The sequence below is a fragment of the Lucilia cuprina genome, chromosome 3 (genome assembly GCF_022045245.1).
Source record: "Lucilia cuprina isolate Lc7/37 chromosome 3, ASM2204524v1, whole genome shotgun sequence".
NCBI lineage: Eukaryota > Metazoa > Arthropoda > Insecta > Diptera > Calliphoridae > Lucilia > Lucilia cuprina.
Genome location: NC_060951.1, coordinates 48,408,480 through 48,435,905, shown reverse-complemented (window position 1 = coordinate 48,435,905; position 27,426 = coordinate 48,408,480). Strand labels below are relative to the sequence as shown.

Below are 27,426 nucleotides of genomic sequence, written 5' to 3'. Positions count from 1 at the left end.
TATAAATTTAAAACTTAATGTTACCTCTTTAAATGGAACAGAATTTAATTTATTGTAATGTATTGAAGATATGCAACAAAGTCTGTAAATTTTTTTGATAATGAATTTTATTAATATCACTTCATTGAAGAGCCCTTATGAGATTCGACTATAAAAATGACAGAGAAAATTTGATGGCAATAAAATAAGGAGAGAGTGAAAATGTGAACGGTAAATGTGGAAAATTGCTGCTGATTAAAACATTTTCTTATTCAATTATTTGAGCAACATAAAAGAAATAGTTGAAATATTTTAATTAATTTTAAAAATTTATTTAGAATGTCTATATAATAATAATTCAGGGACCGTAACAGTTATGAGTTATATCAAAAAAGTTGATTTATAACAGTTATTTTGTGACTTTAATAATAAAAATCCGTCTGAAAAAGTTATTTTTCAACCTAAAAATATTTTTAGTTTTATTTTTCCATCATAAAATAAAAATTATTTGAGGAGTTTTATTTTTTCCGTCAGAAAATAAAACTCATTTTTAATAATAATGCCTACTTAATGGACTTGGTCAGATAAACTCAAAAAAATAAGAGACTGAAAAAATATATAAAAAACATTATTTGATTTTTTGTCGGGGAAAGCAAAACTTCCCAAATGATTTTTATTTTTTGATGGAAAAAATAAAACTCCTCAAATAATTCTTATTTTATATTTATTTTATCAGACTTTTATTTTTCCATTAAAAAATAACTGTTATTTGTGGAGCTAAGATCGTTTTTTAAAATCACCGTGTATTCTGAAAAAAACGCATCATTACGAGTATATTGGTATATAAAAGTATAGGTCTTCGTTGACTCTAACATAGAGATTTTTTGTGTTAAAAATTTCAGAATAACAGTTATTTACAGTCCCTGTAATAATTAGAAATTTATGACAAAAATTAAATAAATAAAACTTACCTTGATTTAAAATGCCTGTTCTGAAAAGAAAAGAGAAAAATTAATTACTAGGATATTTTTATTTATGAAGACTATTTATATATGAATATATTTAAAAACAATTATGAATGTATAGTCGGGAATGGCCAACCTATGAAAAACTACACCAGTCAGTAAGTAAAAAATTTGGATTATTTTTTAAATAATAAAGCATTTAATTTATTGTCTAATCATATTCCGGAATATATATGAGGTCCGATATTTATAAAAATCGGTAGTATCGTTTAAAGTTTTATAAAATTATGTTTTGCAAATTATGTTGACATAATGTTATAACGTAATTATTAGCAAAAAAATCCTATTCGGAGTGTACGGTTGTAAGAAAAAATTTACCAATTTCAACCATTGATCAAGAGGTCAAATTTCATCAAATTATCTTGAAAATTGCGACCTGTAGCGTCCCCACTATAGTGGTGTAGGGTAAAATTAATGAGTGTTTGTTTGTATGTTTGAAATTTTCACAGTGTTCAGTATATCTGGGATAATATGACAGTTTTAGTCTTAAAAATTTCTCGTAGCCATTTCAGTATCATTATAATTATTGGGGCAAAAACTAGGAGGACCAACAGCAATGGGCGTGGCACCTTCCATATAAATTAAATACGAAAGTTAATTTTTTAAACTAATCACAAGGAGCTTTACCATTCATGTTAACATTGTTGGCAACAAAACAGTGAACTACCAATGAGGGGAGCTGCACTGCCATATGAATTAGATACAAAAACCAGTAAGATATTATAGTCGGGCGAGGCTGACCATACAATAACGAAAACCTGTTACAAAAAGTAAAATATGATTTAGTTTTCACATTAAAACATTTAAAATGAATTGTTCCTTGCCTCAGATATACTTAAGTTATGTCAAATTTTGAAGAAGAGCTTTTTATAGCGATTAGGTTTAAATGAGGCCCTATAATTGTAGAGTTAATGAGGGTCATCAAGACTAGTATTTACCATAATCATGATCTTAAAAGGCCTATTCGGGGGTTCAGTTGTATGTGGACTAGGTGAAGTAATGGACCGATGTTAACTATTTCCAATAGGCTTCGTTTGGAGTATAGAAGATCATGTGCCAAATTTCATTGAATTATCTTTAAAATTACGACTTATAGTTTGATTATGGGTGCTCGGTGAAATAATCTACTCACAAAATGATTCTGAGCCGATTGGTATACGTAAAGGTTACAAACATCAATATACCCTCTAAAGTGGTGCAGAGTATAAATACGTTTTTCTAGGAAACTAATAGCACAAAATTTTTAAAATTTTGCACAAAGAACTTTATTATTAATCCGAACATTTTGGAGAAAAAAGGGTGGACTTTTATCTGGGGGACTGTAAGGCCGCATATGAATTAAAAAGGAAACTACTAGAGCTAGAATCTTCAAATTTTACATAATGAACTTTGACATTCATGTGAACATTAAGAGAATGACGGGAGGACTATCAATGGGATCTTGGCAACTCCTGAATTTCGTATACCTAGGAAACTATTGGATTAAAATTCAAAATCAAATTGTATATCTGGAAAACTAGTATTGTTGGAATCTATAAAATCATTAAGGGGTATTTATTTATATTGATTTTAGGATAACAATACACACTGGATATAGCTTTAATAAACTTTCAATATATTTACTTAAGAAACTAAAAGAAATTAATTAAGCTAAAAATGCTTTATAGCAGGTGCGGATACAAGGGGAACCAGAAATTTGCATGTATAAATACAAAAAATTTCAAAATTCTAAAAAAACTGTAGTTGCAAAATTTTCCCCTTAAAATATCTATCGGCCACAATTGAACTGTTACAACAACATTCCCGAACTTATTGTCACAAGACTCAATATTTCTATTACACAAGACTCAGGTCCCTATTATACTGTTACATTCGTTGCTACAAAACTGGTTTTCTGTTTAATATAAAATTATATCTTGGTACAAATAATAAAGACGCTGAGTCTTGGGAGCATTTGTTATTATTCATTTGGATGGGACCTGCCATGTCTATGTGACTTGTAAAACGCACGTGTGCTAATTTTTTATTTTGTACGAAATTTGTATAGTTTTTTGTTGTAGACTTGATTATTTAAGATTATATTAAGAGAAATATCAGAACATCTTCTAGACCACACAGTTTGTTACTTAACTATCTTTAATCCTGGCTAATGGACCTTAAAAGCCTTAAAAGAGTTCTTAAACGATGGCTTATAATTATGCAAAAAAAAATACATATATAAAGAAAACTACGAAGCAAACAAATTTTGGCATTAGAAATATTTTTTGCAATATTAAAAATATTTGTTGCTCATTTGTACAAAAATATACAATAAATTAAGGGATAATATTTTTTAAGCCTTGTGTAATCCAAGGCTTAATGTCAGTTCAGGCCCAACTAATTAGAATGTATTTGCATGCCATTTTACATTTTACAAATAATTTTCGCATAAAATAATAGAAACTCATTAGTCATTTAAATATTTTCGAAAACAATGCTTTAATGTAAAAATAAAATACAAATGAGTGCGAGAAACAACAGAAATGGATTTAACTAGAATATGGAAATTTTAGAAATATTGAAATATATAAAGAAAAAAATAATTCATATTTTATATGAATACTTTATTTTTAAAAACAAAGAATGAGTTTTAAAAAGAGTAAAACAAAATGATTGATATATTTTGAATTGTAGTTTTTTAAAAAAATGTAAATAATAAAAATAAATAATCCTTTCTTAAAAAGGGTAAAATGTAATACAAGTCATAGAAATGCCTTTACTTCCGTAGTTAGTTATTTTTTTTTACATTTGAATATGAGAGAAAACACTTACGAAAGGATTAACTGCAGCCCATAAATAACGTTTCTCAAAGTTTTTAGACAATAAAACCACAAAATGACAGTTATTTAAATTTTGATCCTTTTCTATGCCCATAGTTTTGTTTTACATTTCCACAAACGTTTCTTATTTTCATAAGCCAAGATTAATGATGTTTTGTGTGTTTTGACAGTCTATACGAGAATGAGTACAAAGATGAGTACAACGACGTTGCAGTTGTATTCCCAAGAATCCTTTCATTTCCGTTTTTTCAATTTTTTTATTTGTTTTTCTTTTTGAATTTTAACATGGCTCGTGTTTAACTATAATTTATTCTTAAGTTAGTTTTTATGTGACATTTATCTATTTTCTTGTGAACTGTTTTTATAGGTGTTGCCCAGTTAAGTGGTTTAAAGACGAAAGAGTTGATATTTAGCACGAGTGTTTCCAAGAAATTCTTTACTAAGGAATTTACTATAATGATGGAATTTTGTACTTGTTTGGAAGACTAGGAAAAGGGGTAATTCCTAACATGAGTTTACTGACATTTCTGCGAAAATTTTAAGAATCAAGATTCAAGTGCAAAACCTAAAGTTATAAAAATTGATATTTTATTTTCGATAATCTTGGGTCTGGGTATAACATTACTTCCGTTTATAAGTAATAGAAGTTATTTAAAAAAATATTATTTTAAAGAAGTATGAAAGGATACAAAGCTATTCTAGTAATAGCTTGAAGTCTGGTTCAATAAATAGTTCTATGGAAAATTGGGTTCTATCATGAACATAATTGGTTTTGCTTTTCTAAAATATAAATTTATAAAATAATTTTTAAATTTTTTATTTTAACAATTTAAATTATTATCCGATAAGCATCCTCCATTTATATAATGAAAATGAGCAAATTTCATCAATAACTTTATGACCTAATTAGAAGCTCCAAAGCTGCAGAAAATTATGTCATAAACATAATTCATTATAAAATCATGTTTTTAAATCATTAACCAAAGACTAAATAAAATTTATTTATCTTAAATAGGCATTTACAATTCCTCCTCTTTCTCTATATACATAACTAACTCAATATAAAACTTATATTTTATGATTAAAATTAATTTCTCCTCCCAACTAAATCATCTTTAACTTATAATATGTATATAAGAACATAAGTAATAATTCATTCAACTAAATCCTGCAACATCATACATTTTATAGCTTTATCTTTTGTGTTTACAAGTTAAAAAACTTAAATCTGTTTTATTTTTCATTCAGTTCGTAACAGTTCGATTACACTTTCACATTGCTACCTGTACTCATTAATATTCAATCAGACACTGACGACGACGTCAAAGATTGAGATTAAAATCAATCAATTTTGAAATGAAATCCATGTTTTCTTTGATGGATCAAATCAAAGGATGAAATAAGTGAAATCTTTTCATTTTCTTTTTTTAAATTGTTGATGCTGATGGTTATTTAAGAAATTTATGGGACAAGATGTCGATGTTGAGTGTTAAAGATTGCAGTGAAAATATTTAAAGAAAATTTTTTCAATATATTATGAAATCAAATTACAGATTTATGTAATTACTGTCGTAACACATTAAATATCTTATATCTGTTTAATTATAGTTCGCTATCGTTTATTCAAAAGTTTATCTATTTTCGATATATTTTCATTAATCAAATGAATATAATCTCAATCCTACCCAAATTATATACAGACGACAAAAATGGGCGGATTGGGTATAATGGGTGTGGCACCTCTCATATAAAGAAAATATTATTTAATATATGAATTATTTTTAGATAAACTTCGATCTAGTGTCGTAAAATTTTGCATGGGAATAGTGGAAGTACTTACAATAGTGGGCGTGGCATTTTCCGTAAGAATTAAAGGACAAAAGGCGCATTTTGAAAATTTTTGCAAACTGTTTTATTGTCAATAAGAACATATGGGGAAAGCATTTATTTTTTAGTGAGCTTTTCACATTTTGTATAAATAAAAAACTAAAATACATATATCTGATATCCTACAATAGCGTCCAAATTTAACAGAGAAATTTATTTAATTTGAGTATTAAAATGGGCAGATTTTGTAAATGGGCGTGGCGCCTCTCATATAAAGAAAATATTATTTAGTATATGAATTACTAAAATCGTATATTAATGTATGAGAGTAACTTACAGATATAGTGTCGTCAAATTTTTCATGTAAATAGTAGGAGAACTTACAATAGTGGGCGTGGCATCTCCCATATGTACTAAATACCAAAAGGTGCATTTTAAAAATTTTTACGAGGGGAAAGCATTTATTGTTCAGTGGGCCCTACACATCTTTCTATATACCTATATTAGTTCATAGTGAGCAAAAACTGATTTTCAGAAAGAGGGAGCTAACATAAAATATTTAATTCCGATTTTCCAAGAGATAAGTAATTATGAAATTTATTGACATTGTCGTCATTGTGAAAACCGGCTGTATGATTTTAAAAACATAGCAGAGTCAACTTTGGTAAATATTTATCATTGGGTGTCCGGTTGTATAAAATAATGGATCGATTTTAACCAAAATCAATAGGGTTTGTTTTTAAACTTAACGTATTGTATGTATTCAATAATCAATAATCTTTAAAATTGAATCCTGTTCTTTAATTACAATGTTTATATTGACAGAGCAAGTACATACGGACGGACAGAAAAGGCTCAGAAAATAATTTTTCGAGTAGTATTATTTAAGGCGGGTGTAGGACCAAAATATGTTTGTAATAGGAAAAAATTAAGCCCTATCGTTAAGAATATTACAAATATACCCCCTTTTTGTAAACACTTCACCTAACGTTGAAAATATTTTTATACAAATTATTGAAAATACAAAAATAATTTATATAAAAAATTTAAGTGAAGAGATTGGAAGAGATTAGCTTTGTTCCAGAACTTTTCTGGCTTAAGAGAATTTTTGAATGAAAACTTTCTCTTTCAATAAATAAAATATTTATTTTTTTTCTTTTCATGTACTTTTTAAACAAATAATTTATTTGACAATTTTTTTCTATTTGCCAGGAAAAAATTTTCTGGGTAAAACCGACAAGATCTGGCAAATAGAAAACTATTATAATTTCTTAATTTTGTTCTCTTTTACAATTTCTGGTTTAAACTTGCAAACATAGCAAGTAAAGGAACACAGCTAATATAACCCCCATAATTATTGAAAACAATTGTGTATAAAAACTTTTTCTTATAGAACTTACTGTATACACTACATACAGTATGTTGTGGATTAGCTTTAAGTCTTAGATATCTCTTTAAGCCACAAGAAAAATCTTCCATATATGAGTATGATCATGCAATATAAAGATGATCGCAGAGATTGTTTTTATACTACTTACATACATAGTACTTTTTGCTTACATGAAAGACAATTACATGTCTTGTGAGTGGTACTAATTGAAATATTCTTAATCAGATTTTAAGTTTTTTTCTTATTCAACTACAGAAAAAGCTACTTTTGTTGGCGGTTGTAAAAACTAAAAAGTTTAAAATCCATTTAAACCAATGTGGTTGATTTAATTCATGATTAAGTATTGCCATCTTGAAGAAGTGCAAGAAAAAGAATTACAAGTGGCTTAACAGTAGTAAGCGTTAAGGTTTACGTGCTGTAAACGTTTTCATATCTTGTTATAAATACATTTTTACCTCTGTACTTATGGCAACAAAAAACAGTAAAAAGAAATTAAAAGCCCAACTACCAGACAATAACTATGCGCAAGTAACGGTGGCAGTTTGAACTGCTTCATCACCATGATCATAAACAGCAGCCTCCAAAAAACCACCAAAAACAAGGAGACCTTATTACACACGCGCCTTTTAAACGCGTTTTTAGCGCTTAACAAGGTAGGCTGGTCTTCCATGCAACTCTTTTTTTCCACATTTTCCTTAATATTTTCTTGTAGTTACATTTCTTAGCCATTTAGAAAACCTTAACTAAAGTCTTGTTAAGCAATTTGGTAAGGTTTTCTGCTACTTTTACTGTTGCTGCTGCTGTTGTAGCAGTATCGCGCAACAATAAGAATTGGGTGGCAGCGCCCCCTTTTTTTCATAGTCATTGCTGTTGAAGTTGTTGTGGCAATCTTTAAATTAACCTTGGCTTAAGTATATAATAAACCATAACTAAAAAGTCTTTCTCATATTAAAGCCCCAATACAAGACCTATTACGCATGATTTAAACCTTATTAAAGAGTTTTTACTTTAACCACTTATCCACATATGATGGTAGGCTGGTATGTGGAGCGTCTGTCCTTGTGTCCGTCCGTCCACCATTGTAGTTAGTTTCACTTGCTTTATCCAAGCGTATCCTCTTTTAATCATTTTATAAGTATGTACTTCTTTTTTAAACATAAAGAGTTATAACTCTTCCTCTAATTCTTTAATAGTGTTGTGGTATCATTTGGTATTGAATATAAAACATACCGCATAAATATATTACCACTTTAGTTTAAAAAATGGAAAATAAACTTTTATTTTATAATGAAAATGTTACCACATTGAAAGTGTATACACAAACAGCCGTGAAAACAAAAATCACCAACAACAGCAGATCTGTGAAGAATTTCAAAAAACTCATTTCCAAAATGTACTCTATAAAGGGTTTTTATGTTTAAGTTTTTAAGTAAAGAAAAATTTATATGTTAAAGATAATTTCAAATTTTCTAATAATTTTTTGTATAAAATTATCTTTTTTTAAAAATTGTGTTTTTGTCTCTTTTTCTACAAAATTTTCTAGAAATTTTCCTTTAAAACAAAGTTTTCAAAATATTCACTTTCTCATAGAAAGAGAAAATTCTTTATATATAAAAAATTTTTGAAAATTTCTCTTTTCATAAAAAAATATTTGAATAATCATGATTTCATAGAGTTTTTAAAAAATATTGAAAACTTTTGAAAAATGCTCTTTCTATAGCACATTTTCGATAAATTATTTTTCTATAAAAAAAAAATTAAAAAATTCTCTTTCTAAAGAAAATATTCAAAAAGTTTCTTTCTATAAAAAATTTGCAAAAATTATTTTTCTTTCTAAAAAAAATTTCAAAAAATGTTTTTCTTCAGAAAAATTTTTATAGAAAATTTGGCAAAAATTTATTTTTTCTTGTATACAATTTTATAAAAAATCATAATTCTGACAGATTTTTTTTAAATTATTATTTAAAAAAAAATAAAATTCACGACTTTATAAAAATTCTTCTTTTAAGAATATACTCTTAAAATTGTATTTTATATAAAATGTTCTTGTTTTTTAAAAATCTTCTTTTTTGTATTAGTTTTTTTATATTTTTTATTTAGATATTTATGAAAATTTTGTCAAAAAATATGTTCACAAAATTTTTTCTTTTTGGAAAAGGTTTGCAAAAAATAGTTTTAGAACATTTTTTAAAAATTATTAAAGAACTTTTTTATACATAAAAATTCAAAGTGTTTTATTAAGAAAATTTTTATATATTACTTTTTATATTTATAGAAAGAAGGACTTTGTAGAAAATTTTCAAATATTTTTTTTTAAGTTTTCTAGTTTTCCTTAGCTAGAGTTAAGGAACTTAAATTTGTCTAAATATACCAGCAGTAGCGTATCAGAAAACAATAATTACAACATACAAAAGTAATCAACAAGTTTGTAATGTTAATGTTCTAACCATAAAATCCCCAAAAAATAAGAGTTAATAAGACACGAAATTATTATTTCATATTAAAGCCATGTTTTATAAACGATTAAGGCAAATCAAAAAGCCATAATTTTTGTAAGAAACATACATTAAGGATAAACAGCTCAATTACCAATATAACAGAGGAAAAATGGAAAAAGTATGAAAAATTACAATGAAAACGAGAAACAATATTCTTAACATCTTTAATAAAAATACATATTGTTGCCATTATTTTATGGGAATTAATAATCGTTTAACGGTACAATATGTTAATCTAAAGGAAATGGTAATAAAACTTTTTTTAAGCCTTACTGAAAAGCAATCAAAAAACAATTCATAAAAATTTGCAAATTTTTGAAAAATTGCTACAAACGGTGAAAAAACGAACGAAAACAACTACCGTAACACAAATTTTGTTATAAAACTGTCAACAGCTTAAAAACCAGCAGCAGCGAAAGAGTTTTAGAACAACAATCAATTGAATTGAGAGGAAATAAACGACAAATGTGATAAAAACGAAAGACTTTGAGACATAAAACTTCATATGCAAACAAGTTGTGATTTTAGTTTTAACTGCTACTGCTGTTGTTGCACTGTGGTGAGGAATAAAAATTAATCAAGAAAGAGCAAATACTTATTTAAAAGTTAATTTGGTTTCAAAGCAAAATTTACCAAATTTGACATTTTGAACACATTAAGAATATTGTAATTACACTGATTTGAACTGGAACTGAACTTAAACTTAACTAGAAATAAACTAGAACTATAGTAGAACTAAACTAGAACCGAACTAGAACTAAAATAGAACTGAACTAGAACTGAACTAGAACTGAACTAGAACTGAACTAGAACTGAACTAGAACTGAACTAGAACTGAACAAGAACTGAACTAGAACTGAACTAGAACTGAACTAGAACTGAACTAGAACTGAACTAGAACTGAACTAGAACTGAACTAGAACTGAACTAGAACTGAACTGAACTGAACTGAACTAGAACTGAACTGAACTAGAACTGAACTGAACTGAACTGAACTAGAACTAGAATTACTAGAACTAGAACTGAACTAGAACTGAACTAGAACTGAACTAGAACTGAACTAGAACTGAACTAGAACTAAGTTCAGTTCTAGTTCAAAATTGCCAAAGTTGCATCGACATCATTACATAGTGTTGTCGTACATATGTATATACTTGACAACGGATGTTTGTTTAAATATTTGGTGTCAATTTGGTACCAGGCGTATATATTTCTTTTACCCCTCTGTGTAACTAAAGAGGTCTTAAGGACCAATATTATGATTGACAATATTACTATTATATTTTTTCTTTATAGACATCGAAAGCTTGGTAACAATATCGGACCACTGTTCATTTCACTAAGTAGACAGACCAAAATCCGTCTTTTGCATATGATGTTCTCTGTAGCACAGACTTGATATAAAACAGTCATCATATCAAACAATGACATCAATTGCTACAGTCGCAGACTTGAGGCAAACAAATAAAAACCATCAATTTAAATCCTCAAGACGTAGCAGTTTATTTGACACAATTCAATCATTTTTAAAATCATTGTATTTTTTATATAATTCTTAGTATCGTGGTGGTCCCTTTAATTTTTTTTTTTGGCGACATTTATTGTATTTTGTATTTTAAGACAAGATTAAAGCAAATAGATTAAAAGATCATCGATCAGTGAATGAAATCGCATGTACAGCAGGGCACTTGTTATTTGAATTTGTTAAGGAACTAAAATTATTATTTCTTATTCATGATTTGTTTGTTGTAAAGATAAGGGTGGTCTTATCTTAAGTCATGATTTTTGATTTCCTTTACATATAAAATTTATACTTTTTCTCATAAAACACCCATATTTTTAAGAAAAAAAATGATACATTACAATTTAATATATTCTACAGGTTCATTTGTATAAAATATTTTTTACTTTTCTTTATACCAAAAAAAAAGGATAACATTAAAATGCCTTAGTGGTAGTTGTTCACAGGTGAAATTATGATTATTGTCTTAAGGATTTATTCTTTTATATTTTGTCTATATTTAACCACAATTTGTTTCACTTTAGCTAAAAAAAGACAATTTTGTTTCTTTTCTTAATCAAATGATCTTTTTTGCTTTTGGGTTTCTTTTGACTTTGTAGTGGTGGATTTCCGTTGTATCGTATAAAGCGATCAATCAAAAATGTTAATATTTGGTTTTTGTTTATGATCGTATTGTATTAGTGAAACAATTGTATAAAGATATGGAGAACATGAGAAAAGGTTGTTAATTTGATATACAGTTTGTTAGAATTTGAATTTAAATACACGCATCGTAAATTACAAAAAATTGGAAAAATGAGAACAAAATATATTCAAACCGTAAAACGAATTTATACGATTTACGAGCATGTCTCCGTTTATGAAAAACATAAAAGAATAATTTAAAATTTTGAAATAATTTATTCAAATCCTGTTTTAAATAAAATAATAATAAACAAACCTATAAATATCTTTTAAATATTTCATATAAAATTTGAAAATTTTCATTTCATTTTACGCTGCTATTTATAATTAAACCATTTAATTTTATATTGTTTATCTTACAGAATTTCTTATCATTATTTTCTCTTTTTTTAATAATTGTTGGGTTTAAAATTAAAACTTTTAGCAACCAACTTAATTTCATTTAATCATGAATTTAAGCCATTTCTCCTTAGTTAAAACGTTTTTTTTGCTTAATTTTAATTAAATTCCTACATTTTGTAGCATCAAGTTGATTACAAAAAATTACAAAATGCAGATAACAATTATGAGCTTATTAATAATATTTTTTGCAGCATTACGAACAATACGAAAACAATCTACAGTCAAAACTAAATAAAATCAAGCTGTTGAATTTTATCAAGCGAACAAACGATTAAAAGTAGTTCAGCGACAACTACTGGGTAAAATACACAAAAACAAAAGACCTGTCATAAAACGAACCGACAGACAGACAGACGTTAAAATATCCACTGTTTACGCAGTCATGTAACATACATTTTTTGTCAGTATCATGGCAAAATAAAGTTTGTTATAAATATTTTAATAAAAAGAAAAAAACTAAATTTCAGAACATGTTTATGGCAACTTTTTATTAAAATTATTTTTAATCAATGCGTAAAAATTTTACTAAAGTTTTCCTTTCTATAGATGACTTTAAAAAAATGCCGCAGGTATTAAATAAATATGGATTAATGCAAAAAAAAATATTTTATATACGAGTATTTCAATTAAGTTGTAGCTTAAACATGGAAGTGTCTGTAAAAATATGATTTTGAAAAATTGTCAGGTGATATTGGAGGTAATAGCAACTGGATTGGTACCCTAGTATATCTATGAATAATGTTTGCACTAATTGCCTACAGTCCCAGGACCTCTGGGGAACTCTGACCCACTAGTATAGACCCCCTCTCCTTATATATGTATATATCACTTCCATTATTGTTTTCAAAAAAAAAATATTTCCATAGCAATAACACTTGGTTTACGTAAATTGGTAATCATTATCAGTTCATTCACGAATATCATATAATATATTCTAAAATCTACCCACTGGCTAGGCCCCCCACATAATATGTCATTTCTTTTTTACATCTAAAACCAATTTTGGGACAATAATATTATTAAACTGAAACTAGAAACCATACTTCCCAAAGCAACACTTCTGAATCCTTTTTTATTAATAGAAGGGCATTCGTCAGTTCAAAAATATTATAAAACTGTACCCCTGGAAAAGGTACCCTACCTTTTGACTTTCAGAGAAAGACTCAGAAAGTCAAGATCAAGTAAATAGACTGACTTTTTTATCCCAACCTCTTTATGTGATCCTTTACGCATTTCCTTAAAAATGTGTTCTACACATCTCGGCTGTGAAATTGCCAAGACAGAGAGTAAAGTTCCGAAGCAATATAAGAACTATTAAATCATAGTTTGGAATCAGATAAATTCATTAAGTTTAAGAACATTTATATGTAAATATATGCCATATTTAGCACAACAATACTGTAGCGTATAACAATTGAAACCACTCTACACCTCGACACAATCAATCGAAGTGAATAATATTGAAATTGCAAACTATTATTTTAACACTTAATCGCAATTTTTTTGGGGATAAACACTTTTTTTAAACGAATGATTATAATAATTATGGATTAAATAATACAATCGATATAAGGTTGAACTTAATAATAAAAATATGTATAAAGAAAAACGGTTTAATAAAAAGAAGATCAAAGAGATTAAACAGGATTTTGTATCTACTGTTTAATTCGAAACCCTGCCAATAAACTAGTTAAAAACAACGTGTTTTTGTTATAGCTTATAACAAATAATTAATAAATTATAAATTGAATACATTTTGGCATTTAATGAAATTGATTTTATTAATGAATTTTTACTTTAATAAGTTAGGTTATTATAGCACATATTGTTACCTTGACCTTAAAAACTAAATTTTGTAAAATATTTTTCTCACACACCTGTGTAACATAAAACTCTTCAATCATTTACTTTGTTTTTTAAATAATATTTTGTTTTATTTTAATTGAAAACTATAACACTAAAGACATTCCTTTTTTATTTGTAATTTTTAACAACCACAAGTAAATTATGAACAATTCTTCATTTTTACAGTTTCCTTTTATAAATAAGATTGTCAAGTACTTTTCTAGCTCTAGGACAACAACGATTGAAGAGGATCAATTGTTTTAGTTGGTTTTTGTTTAAAATTATTTTTAAGAAAAATAGATTTTTACTTTTTGTGATTATTATCAACAATAAAAACTATTCTTTATTAACCATTTTTGTCAAATGCTCATGAATTTTTGCGGTTTTGTTGCTAAGAAGTTTTCAATTAAGGTTATTTCACTTAAACAAATTTATAAGAAAATTTATTAGTATAAATTTCTCCAGACAACTAATAAACTCGCAATGCCATTGAAAAGTTTGGTGTAGGACTTCAAAATCAATTCAACACTTACTGACTGACTGACTTAAACTTTCCATTCGAAATTTTTAATTTCTAACTAAATGTCAAAAAACAACAAAATGTAACATCTTCCTCTTCTCCTGGAACAAGTCAATGTGAGTGGCGATCAAACAAAATGATCGACAATGTTCGAATTTTTCCCTTCAAAGTAAAATAAACTGATGGCAGTTTTTATATTTTCGCTGTATATTTTTTTATTGTAGACCTAAAGACAACAAAAAGAAAACATTACACTAAATGACATTTTGTGACTGGATTGTCAAGTGACAAAATGTTACATGACTTTATGGATGTTATGGCTGATGATCACAATGATGATGTTGTTGTTGGTTGCAACGATCGAACAAACACTATAATATGGCTGATGATGATGATCGTCGTGATCATTGATTGAGTGCAAAAGGTTGCGCCAATACAATAACAACAATAATATTTTTAAAATACTGACACAACAAAGGATTAAGAATGAATAAAAATGAAGTAACATAAACACTGTTTCATAAAAAAAAACATTTTGTAAGAAAAACTTTACTAAAATACAACTGCATCAAAAAAGCAACCGACACAGTACAAATCACAGCTAAAAGAAATACAAACGATGCAACAAAAAACAATACGAATATAAAAAATGAATTTCATTCAATATTTTTCTTTTTTATTTTATTTCAAAATAAATGGATGGCTCGATCTTTAGATTTGGTTGGTATTGTGTCTCCAAGCGATTCAATCAATTTCAATATGCTTCAATGATTTTGACACCTTCAAGACAATGCCAACAAAAAAGAAAAGGATTTCTTTAAGGATTTGTAGTAGTAGTAGTAGTTGTTGTGTCATCCAGTAACTTTATGACACTTTGTTGCTTTTCTTACATACATATTATGTACGTTCGTATGTTTTTGTATTTGGTTCACAGTTTATGATCCATACACCATGAATCATTTGCTACCATTTGGGCAGAACATAACCAAGCAGTAGCACAAGTACCAAACAACAACTACTCTTACTCGAAGGAATGTTAATACATTAGATGTGTTTATGTGTGTGTCTCCGTTTTCTTTAAGGACGACGGCAGGACATCAAAGAGTGTTAAAATATAACACCCGTTAAAAGACATCACAATAAAGTGTGGATAAACTATTTACTATTTTAGTTTCCTTAAGTCAAAAAAATTTTTAAATTATCTTGTGGACCATGCAAAAATCTTACAATTTTTACGGTATTAGCGTAAAGTAGTTTTTGTGTATTCATAGTAATACTAATCCAAAGGCGACAAAATAAAAAGCAGGACCTCCTTCGAAGTTTCTTTAATGTTGTCGCATTTTTTTGTCATAATTTATTTTAGGTTTTTAGGGCTATAAGTCATGCTTAATCAAGGCATATCTAACGCATTGACATTTGCTAGCAATTGTTGGTTGTGCGGACGGGTTCCCGCTTTTAACTCAGCATTGTTTGATTAAGAAGTATTAAAATTTCATTCATAAATACAAAGTCTTATTGTTTATTCGTAATCAGTTTTATTTGGTTAATAATGTAGTATGTTCTACTCTCTTGGGGGGCATCGAATTTTTTCTACTATTCTCTTGTAATGATATTCAAAATTATTATAGTGTTACTGGCATGATGGTTTAGCACATCCCACTTTTTTGTTGCAAGTTATCAAAAATTTTAAAGAAACAAGAAATTTTTTATGGATTTTGTTTAAGGAAATGTAAACTGATGACTTCATTAGTGTTGACAAGAGGAATAATAATTATGAAACTAATTTTCTTTTTGTATTGTCTTTAAATTAAATTTTCATTGTAATGCGAGTTTTTAAAAGTAATGGTTTTCAAAGTTTTATGTGATAACATCATTCGGAATATTCTCAAAAGAAACCTGAATTGTATCTAAACTTAGCATTACCTAAGGGGCAATTTATTTAAAAAGCTTGAAGAGAAAATTGAACTTAACTAGATCTGAAATAGCACTAAACTAGAACTGAACTAGAAGGTGATAACCTCACTCGGAACACAGAAAAAATTATCGGTAGTTTATTTTCAATTAACATGTTTTAATTTTCTTTATTTTTTATTTAAACAAATTTTTATTTGTCTTAATTATCTCGTTTTTTGAAACTGTTTGAAACTAAATTGTAAAATTTCGATTAAATTTTTAATTAATTCAAGTAATTTTTTAATTGATTGAAAAAAATTTTCTGGCCTTCTTTTCTAAATTAGATTTATTTTTAATTTTTTTTTTTTGAATTTTTGTGCTAGCAATATTTATAATTCTTAAATAGTCCATAAAATTTTAGGCATATAATATTCAATTGTGTCAATAAAGTGATAATTTTTTTTAAATGCTGAATGCATAGTTAAAGGTCTAGCATTCCTTTAACGTTGTGTGTAATCGATTAATAATTTGATTGTTTTAATCACATTCTTAATTGATTTATAAAAAATTATCTATCAAACAGTTTAATTTATTTGATTAATAAATGAATAAAAAATCAATTTTATATTTATTAAATATTTAATTTATACAATTAATGAATTAATCAATTTTAAATCTTGTCTCAATTATTGACATTAATTGTTCTGATTAATTCCTTTTTTGGAAAAAATATATATATTTTTACTTTTTTACAAATTTGGTAATTGATATCATCATTTTGGTTATAGGTGCAAAACTTTCTTGATACAATTATTTTGATAATTAAAACTCATTTTCAGTTTTTTCTGTAAACAGAACAGAACTAGAACATAACTAGAACATAACTAGAAAAGAACTAGAACAGAACTAGAACAGAATTAGAACAGAACTAGAACAGAACTAGAACAGAACTAGAACAGAACTAGAACAGAACTAGAACTGAACTAGAACAGAACTAGACCAGAACCAGAACAGAACTAGACCAGAACTAGAACTAGAACAGAACTAGAACTGAACTAGAACTGAACTAGAACTGAACTAGAACTGAACTAGAACTGAACTAATACTGAACTAGAACTGAACTAGAACTGAACTAGAACTGAACTAGAACTAGAACTGAACTAAAATGAGGGAATTTAAAGTATGTCTGTAAGGTGTTTAAATACAATACCACGAGTTTGATAGCACTATTACCTAAGAGACAAAGTCAGAACAATTAATACGTAATAATAACGAATCGCTTATCAGTTTTTTCTGATTCTTGTGGCAAATAATTCAAAATTTATAAAAACCTAAAAAAAGCTGTTGGAACTTAATGTCAATTTAAGCAATTAAACTGTTTAAATTTATTAATAAAAAGTTTGTGAGTCACACTTTAGATGGAAAAACATTTATTTAAAATTAATTTTCAAATCGCAAAGAAAAATCAATCTTAATCACAAAACGTTAATAGAGATAGAATCATTTCAATTCTAATTTCAATTTAAAAAGAGAAAAAACTAAATTCCAATATTCATTGAAAAACTCTTTAAACATTTTAGAAATGAAAAGAATATGTTTGTACATCTTTGTTCCCTTCAATGACCAGGCAACAGCTTAATAATGTTACTGTCAAATGTCTGTAATTTCCTGTAAGAAGACTCCAAACATACGAACTTACTAACGTGCCATGTCGTACGAATAGATGCCACAATCATGATAAACTTTTATACAGTACATACTTGCAACAAGAAATCAACAGGTTTCTTTATTTAGGTTTTTCTTTCAGTATATTTCTTGCAGTGATTTTTATTTTTCAGTACATTTCAAGACAACATTGGCAGCTTCTCAGTTTTAAATGGGAAACAATTGTTGCTGGTGTTTTTTGTTAAGCATAGTTGTTTTACAATGTAAAAGATAGAAATGATAAAAAAAATCTACAAGAAAGATTCGTCTTAGTAGAAGAAGAAAATAAGTGAAGTGATGTGTTAATAGTCATTGGGAAGAAAGGCCCTTTAAAAATGAAAATCTCAATTAGAAGTTTTAGGATTTTAATATACAAAATTAAAAGTGATGACTTGTATCGAAAACAAACTTAATTTTATTCATTTTGCATGAATAAATGAGGCATCACGTACGCGTCATTTCGATTCTTTTGATTTTCATTAATGAGCATTTAATTCTGAATAAAGACTTTGTTTTTAATTTTCTAAACATAAAATGCCTTGATTAATATGATCACTACTTTTGTCTTGTTTTAAACACGTTTATTTTACTTTATATATGTATGTATGGTTGTATAATATCACAGAAAAAAGCGTTAAATCCTTATCGATCTTAAATGATCGATGGCTGTTTCGTTAAATGTTGCAAAACGTCTATAACCAACCACTTGAATACATAAATAAAAAGAATTTTAAGCAATTGTATGTTTAAAATAAAAAAAGTAATAATGATGCCTCGCAAATATATTTAAGAATAGTTGAAAACTTATTTACATTTAATTTGCATATTTTTCCACAACAAAAATAAAACTCAAAGAAACTTCAAGCAGCATCCCTCCAAAATTTTATGGTGGACAAAACATAAGCTTTAAATGCGCGTACGTGCGTCTTGCTACGAAATAAATGATCGTTTCATTTTTGTTTTTTTTTTTTGTATTGGAAAATAAAAATAATACAACAAAAAGCTGTCGATTGTTGATGATAATAAAACATCGTTCCTAAGCGTATATGTGTGCGTACTTCGTCCGTCTTTTTCACTGTTTGTTAAATACAAATCTTAAAGATTTGTTAAATTATTCAAATATAACAAGATTATCAATGCCATTGAACAGTAAGATAAAGGATCCATTTAGTAAATTGTAAAAATGGTAAACAGACGAAAAATAAAACTTGAAGGAGTGTGTTAGTAGAAGAAAAAAATGTCTACGGTTTAGAGCGACTGACTTAAGTACCTTATATGAAAAAAATCCCTAGCTAGATCAATGGAAGTCGACTTAAAAAATGATCACACATCGGTTGTTAAAGCTTTAAAAGAAACCCATTGGTGCCATTATAGTAATTCGTTGTTAAGATCTGACAGAAAATTTCCATATTATCCATAATCTTACTATAGAAAGAATCAAATCATATTAGAAACCAAAACATAAGCATATAACTTCAATATTCATGATCTTAGCGATTAATGGGAACTACAATCATAAGGTATCAGAAACGATTGGACTTGCAGAATCAACAAGAAACATTTTTGATAACATATACAACATTGTGATAAATATTCTTTTTATATAGAAAAATTTAAATTTTTATATAGACAATTTTTTTTTAATTAAAAAATAAAATTATTTTTAAATTAATTTTCTTTTAACATAAAATTCTTTATATATTTTATTTCAATATAAAATTTTAATTAAAATTTATTTTAATACAAATTTTATTCAATTTTCACTTTTTAAAAAAATTCTAAACAATTTTATTTAATAAAAAATTTTGATTAATTATCTTTTAATAAATAATTTTATAAATATTTACTTTTTATAACAATTTTTCGATAAGTTTTCGTTTTATACATAGTTTACTTTAAATTTTTGTTTTATAGAAGATTTTCGATAAATTTTGATTTATAGTCAATTTTTATCATATTTTTGTTTTATTGACAATATTTTAATTTTATTGAAAATGATAATTTATCATTTTATAAAAAATTTCCAAAAATTTTTATTATTTTTTTTTTATTTGTAATAAATTTTTTCTTTTTATAGAAATATTCTATAAATTTTCTCTTTCCTTTAAAAATTGCCTACAAATTTTCTATTTAAAAAAATATCCAAAAATTTTATCTTTTTTTAAAAACTATGAAGGGAAATACCATTCGAACTCAGAAATTCATTCTTTTAGACGTAATTTCTTAAAGAATTTTAATATAAATTTTATCTATGAGTGGGAAAAGTTTTACATTCCAGTCTTAAACTCATCGGCTGATAACTGTTGGATATCAGTATATAATTTAACATCTGCTTGCGTCATTAAACAAAGCTAGTTCCACGTTTTCGATATTGATCGAAACAATGGTAACGTCTAATGTAGTATTAATATACTTTAAAATTAAAATATTTTAGAATTTGGTCGGTATGTCATAAAATCTTTAAGAAAAATAGATAAATATTTCAGATATATTTTATCAATTCTTACCTTTATAAATTCAATGATGTTCTTGATTTTTTCGTTTATTTTTCTGTTTATTTTTTCAGAAGAAAATTGTTTCTAACGTTTCATTTTTAAATACAACTTTGATACATTTGAAAAATCATCAATTTTTCAAAATTTTTCAAAAACTTAAAAACTCATAATCAATAAAATTGTATTTAGACTACGAAATTGTATTATACTACATGATATTTTGACAAGTATTAATATTTAATATTGTAGTCTGAAAATATCTTAAATTTCATCCATTTATAACAATACACAACAGTCAGGAAACTATGGACTATTAGTATTAACCCTGCTAACTCAATTTTTCAGTTCTTATGTCCCTGTAAGAAGACCTTAAAGTTTAAAGCAAGGATTACAAATGTAATTAAATATTCATTGGATTCCGATTACTCCACAATTTATAAAATATTACTAATTTTATTTAAAGTCCATACTTTATATTAAACCAAATTAATTCCCCTTATTTAAGTAGTTCAACTTACGAAAACTGCTTAAAGCACAATATTTCGTTAAAGATTAGAATGAAAGACAAAAACGTATAACATGAAAAATCTGTATTGGCAAAATCAAAAAGAAAATTTACATAAACTGATTAAGATATGAATTTTTTCTTTCGTCTTTTAGCAAATATACATACATACGTTCTTACCATCTTTTGACTTGCCCCAAAACGAATGATTAAAGACAACGCTAAACGAGATGGCCATTAGTAAAAAAGTTGTTAAATAATTAAGATTAACAATAAGATTATCATTAAATCAATATTAGCCAATAACAAGATAAACACCAGACACAAATGAAGCGTGTACAAGACAATTGGGATGGTCAAGTTAATTGCGAAGAGAAAAAAGAAAAGAACTAAAATAAAGTAATTGAAAGAAATAAAATTTGCAAATAAATAAATAAAATTATTTATATAAAACCTTTTATTACTTTATAAAATAATTGCAACAACTTTGGAGGTCTTTGTAAAACTTACATAAATATCCTTTTCGATTGTTATCATTATCAATCTATATTTATCTGTATAAGTATGTGGTCAAAAACTCAATTCATATAACAAATTAATGACGGATTTTTATTTTCAATTTTATTTTAACAAGAAATAAATCAATTGCCAAAAGATTTTTCTGCTCAATTGCTTTTTCATTGGTCTCATTAGTTTCAATTGGAAATTTATTATTGTATATGTATGTAAGCCTGCTCTCATTAAGTGTATCGAGGTTCATCATAAATCCTAATCCTTCTTCTTACATGATGCTGCTGCTACAAAGAAAATAAAAAAACTAACTGATTTTTTTTTTTGTTATTTCTCTTGTTGGGCTGAGCTCAAAGAAAAACAATCAAGTTTTGTAAATTTGGTTCTTTCAATAAATCACTGGGTTAAAATGAACAGAAGACGCTGCTGTATAGATTCTTTTTTTGTTAGCAAATATTCGCCAATTTTTTTGTTGAACATTATATTCATTATTTGTAAGTGGTTGCATTTGTCTTTAATGAAGAAGTTGGTGGTTAGTTTTGCTTTTGTTGCAAATATTATTGAACTGAATAAAACAATTGAAAACGACCTCACACAACGTACATGTACACCAAAATCGGTGTAGTTTTATGTAAGAAAAAATTAAGCCAATTATTTTTCAAGCACCGCTTGTAATAACAATTTCAGACACAGAATACACTCTTTTCTTTAAGGGTCTATTAGTCTTTAAGCCTGATTTCATTGACGGTATTTACTTATAAAGTGCTAAAATAATATTGTTTCTTTTTGTTTAAGTACAACTGTATTTAAGACCACCATCATGCAATTGATGTTCTACTAGCGACATCTTTTAGCAATGGATCGAAACAAGACATAAGCAACTAACATAATAAAATACATCTCCGTAATTTGTCTATAACTGAGGTACATCTGGGAGTTGTACCTGTGTTTATTTAGTCCTTTGAAATTATTTTCTATACCTTTTTTATGCGATCAAGGTTGTGCTGCCCACTGAAGAAAATCATCCTAATAAGGAACAGTGTTCTAAGATTCCTACTATTTCCCGCGGTAATAAAACTGGTCAATAGATGATAAGCTAATTCTTCAGACTCTTTTAATGGATGACCAAACATTGGTCAACTAAACTAACCATTGACTGAACTATTTTCCAGCAACTCTCGCTTGCCGAATGGCGATCAATCGCCGGACCTGGAAACAGCCCAGCAAATATAAAACGAAGTACTTTCAAAAAACTATCACCACTTCAAAAGAAGCAATAATTAAATCTTTTACCTTCTATGGAAGTGATGTTTATTGACTTCTAAAGAAGCGGAAAAATCAATTTTTTTTATTATTTGAGTCAAATTAGTTGTATTCTGTAATACTACAATTTCACCCCATAATAACTCCAAAAAAAGAACATAAAAATTATTTAATGAATTTGAAATCAAATTAAAAGGACATCCCTCGTATAGCAAGCCTGTGTAAAATCATAACTTCTTCTGGTCTTTTTCAGTACTTCTAGGGAGTAAATTCTACTTCTTTTTCGCTTCTTTGGAAGTTCTTTTTTTATGGGAGTATCAGTAACTATGACAGCAAAATGGGCTTTAGCGGATGTCAACGTAAACAAGTCTTATGTACCAGATGAACATTTAAGCACTGGTTTTAAAACTTCTTTGACGCTAGGTTATGGATCAGGGTTCAAAAGAGTTCAAGATTAATTAAGTTGTTACACAAGGTTCTGTTTTCCTCTTACCCTATTTCAAAGGATGTCCATTCGGACTTCCAAATCCGCAACAGCAACATTTGCGTTGTAATTCTTTAAATTGCAGGCCAAGCCTTTGAAAAATGAATCAATGACGCACAACACAAACGAATCGATTAACTGTTATCTAACAACAATCTCTAAACGGGATCGTAAGGACTGCAGGACTCAATGGTGTGGCCATGAAAATGCAGCCTTATGTCCGCTAGACTAAACATATTTTTCAAGTGTCGAATGAAGCAAGTTGCAGAGATGTATTCCTCTAAAATTTAGGTTCTTGTTTCCGATACTAGCAGATTTATAAGCAACGTACGTCTCTATAAAAGAACTCTACCATTTGTGGTCGATTGGATTCTTGTCACTTAAGATGTAAGAACATTTAAATCAAATGTCACCACCTTAGTGCTGATTCAAGGAATGTCTAAAAATCCATAGTTTTTATTATTAATTTCATATACTTAAATGAGTATAAAAGTTAATGAATCTGCCTGAGTTATCATGATTTTGAAATAATAAATTTTTTCAAAGACTACAATTTTATGAGCAGTTAAGCCACTTTTATATTCAATTTGTTCAGACAACTCTATAATAAACTTATAAAATTATTTTTCTTAAACTATTAAATATTTTAAATACCTTCTTTACTATTCCGAAATTTTACTATTTTACTAAAAGCAACACCCATTTTTCTGGCGGTAACATTTTTATTAACAACTTGATTATTTATGGTCCAAAGACCACCATGGCGTTTCATAATTTCATTCACAAAAATTCATTTACCGATCGCTTTACAACAAAACTGCTTAAAGGACATAAAATTCATGACCAAGACATTACATTTGTTTCCACACCCAAAACCAAACAAAATTTGATAATAAAAATATTTTTACGATTTTAAAGTGAAGATCTTAATGAAAAGAAAATCATTAAAATTACAAAACAAAATGAAGACATTTAAAAAATAATTGATACCTACTGCTGAACTGAATTTTATTATTAATAAATATTTTGTTAAATAAATATGTTAAACATAAAAACAAGTGTGTTAAAATAACTATTAACAAGAAAATATATAAAAACAGTAGTAAAAGCAAATTTTCAAGGATAACAATAAAAATCGTTCTGCAAATTAAATTTAAAGACAATTTTTAAATTACTTTTACATAAAAAAAGTATTTTTGATTCAAACAAAAAAAGCCGCGAAATTTGTTATTTTGTTAGCGTCTTTGCTCAGTGAATTGAAATGTTTACTAAACAATAATAATCGTGTTTTGCAAAAAAAAACTTTTAAGCCAAAAAAAACATCATTAATTTCCTTAAAACTAAACGATTTTTGCACGCAATATCAATTGCCGGAATATGCGATTTATACAATTCGATCATCCAAATTCAATGATCAATTCAAAACAATACACGCGTACTTAGTCTTAAATTTATGATCGTTAAAGGCGAAGGCGTTGCGCGTTATTGGTGTTGCAAAATATCATGTACGCGCAGTTTACTTCAATACATGATTATTTTCTTAACGCAATTTTATTTTATTTCCACTTTGAGCTTTATTCTGAATTGTTCTTTAAAAAAAATTCAATTCTTTCAATTTGTTAATATACTTTTTGGACACGTATTGTTTGAGTATTTATTTATGTTTTACTGAAGAATTGATTCAAGTATTGATTATACTTTTATATTTAAAAATATATATAAACAAATTGTAATCGTGATTTTCAGAACGTAAAGAAAATATATATGTTCGTATACTTAGTGTTGTTTTTAACTACATATACACTTTATACAATTTTAAGCAGAAGCGCAACATATGTATGTACTGTAAAGGGGTCAAATATGTTTAAATTCTTTATGCACACAAAAAAGTTTGAGCATAAATATTATGAACTGCTTCCATTGGCAAAAGTTAATAATATGTATTTACAATAAGTTCCTATATGGTATGAAATTTTTCATATTTTCATAGAAAATCTAGAAGTCTTGACTTAAAATATTTCAAATTTAAATTATATTTTATTTTTGTTAAAATTTTTTTTTGGTGATTTTTAAATAAAAAACAAATATGAATTTATAGTCGGACATTGCCGACATATGATACCCTACATCAGTTAGTATGTTAAAATTGTGGACTTTTTTTACATAAAGTATTTAATTTGTTTTATTGTGAAATTTTTTACTTATTGTTGACGAAAAAGAGAATTTCTACAAGAGGGCTCATAGGAGAGAAGGGGTAAATATGGACCTATCCTTATAAATTTTGGTAGATTAAATTACGTCTACATGGACACACAGACAGACAGACGGACGGACGGACATATCTAAATCGAATCAGAAAGTGATTCTGAGCCGATTGGTATACTTTAAGGTGGGTCTAGGACCAATATTTTTGTGGGTTACCAAGGCTAGTATAGAATTTGGTTTTGCAGCTTTTTGTCTACATACGAGTATATTAAACATAATTATGAACTTAAAACCCTATTCGGCGGGTTCGTTTGTATGGGGACTAGGTAAAATAATGGACCGATTTTCAATAGGCTTCGTCTACTTTATCATAGAAGATCATGTGCCAAATTTCATTGAATTATCTCCAAACCTGTAGTTTGATTACAAGGTTTACAAGCCCTGGGGGCCAGATGAAATAATGGACCGATATTAACCATTTTCAATAGGCTTCGTCACTGGGATCATGTACAAAATTCATTGAATTATCTTTAAGGTGGATATAGGACCAATATTATTGTGCGTTACAAACATCAGCACAAATACAATATACTAAAGTGGTGTAGGGTATAAAAATGGATGTTTTACTATGATTGCTGATGTTTTGTTGTTTAAGATTTTGTTTTTCAACATTTTAATTTATATATTTTTATTATACAAAATTCGTTAATATAGATTTACTATCTACATATCGTAGAAAAACAGTAAAAATTCAAAAAAAAGGCCATTAAGTATAATTCATACATTTTATGAACTTTTAATATTCTGAATGAAAATGGTTTGGGAAAAAAGTCATGTTCGATTCATAATATTTATCGTTTAAAAAAGATATGTTTAGCATAAATGTTTGGTACATATATAGGAAATGTTGGTGGTATATCTGATCATCAGGGAAAGCACAAATATGCTCTAGAAAGAGTTTTATACGCTTTTTATATGCAATAAAACTCAAAATATGCTCTATAGCTTCTAAACTATCATTTTAATCGATAATAAATAAAAAAACAAATATTTTATCGGTTTCGTATTTTATTCAAAAGTCAAATCATTCTAAATTATACTCTTATGTAAAAATATGCTCCAACAAATTGATCCGAAATTGTTAAATTGGTTTAAAACTTAATAAATATCTTATCCATGAGTCCATACTACATACCTCAAAAAACTTGCATATATTGGATTCCCAGCTCGGCCGGATTTATTATTTTACCGCAGTGGTATTATTGCTTTGGGTTAGATTAAATCACTTACAATATATTCGATATGCATTGGTTCAATGTTCTATTGCAGCAGAATGATATTTATAGAGCAAAAAAAGTTTTAGCGTAACTAAGTTTTTAATGAAGCAACAATTTAAATGCAAAGATCAACCGATTTATATTAAATAAGCTTGTTGTAACCCAGTAATATCTGTACATATCCGGTAAGAAGGTAAGTAATTTTTGAGCAAAGGTACTTACATTTTGGGTGAAAAACTACTTATTTCTGTTCCGCGATTACAAAAAAAATAATTTTCTCTTACAAAATAAACTATTAACAAGTTATTTAATCATTCTAACTAATTTATATACATACGTTTTATATTCACGCCTTGGTGAAGCCTCCACCTTGGGGAAAAGAAGTGTTTTACAATACCTCGGTCTGGCCGGGACTATAAATTTGATTGAAAGAGGTCAAACCAGAGCACCGCATAATCTGGTACTACGGGTGGCTAGTTGCCCTCAGGACTATGTCCTGCCTGGTCAGTTGGTTAAGGTTCCTTCGGGATCCACGTAGAGGCTGTGGTTTAAACCCAAATTCGCGGGGAGAGAATGTCG

At 27.3% G+C, this 27,426-nt stretch overlaps 1 long non-coding RNA gene across 1 annotated transcript in view; it reads right to left on the bottom strand.

Annotated features, from left to right (window-relative positions):
- The window catches only part of LOC124418878, a 668,817-nt gene that overhangs the window by 520,323 nt on the left and 121,068 nt on the right, over positions 1-27,426 (bottom strand). The window contains exon 3 of the long non-coding RNA XR_006940276.1: positions 951-970. This is a non-coding gene — a long non-coding RNA (uncharacterized LOC124418878). The remainder of the gene's footprint in view (positions 1-950; positions 971-27,426) is intronic.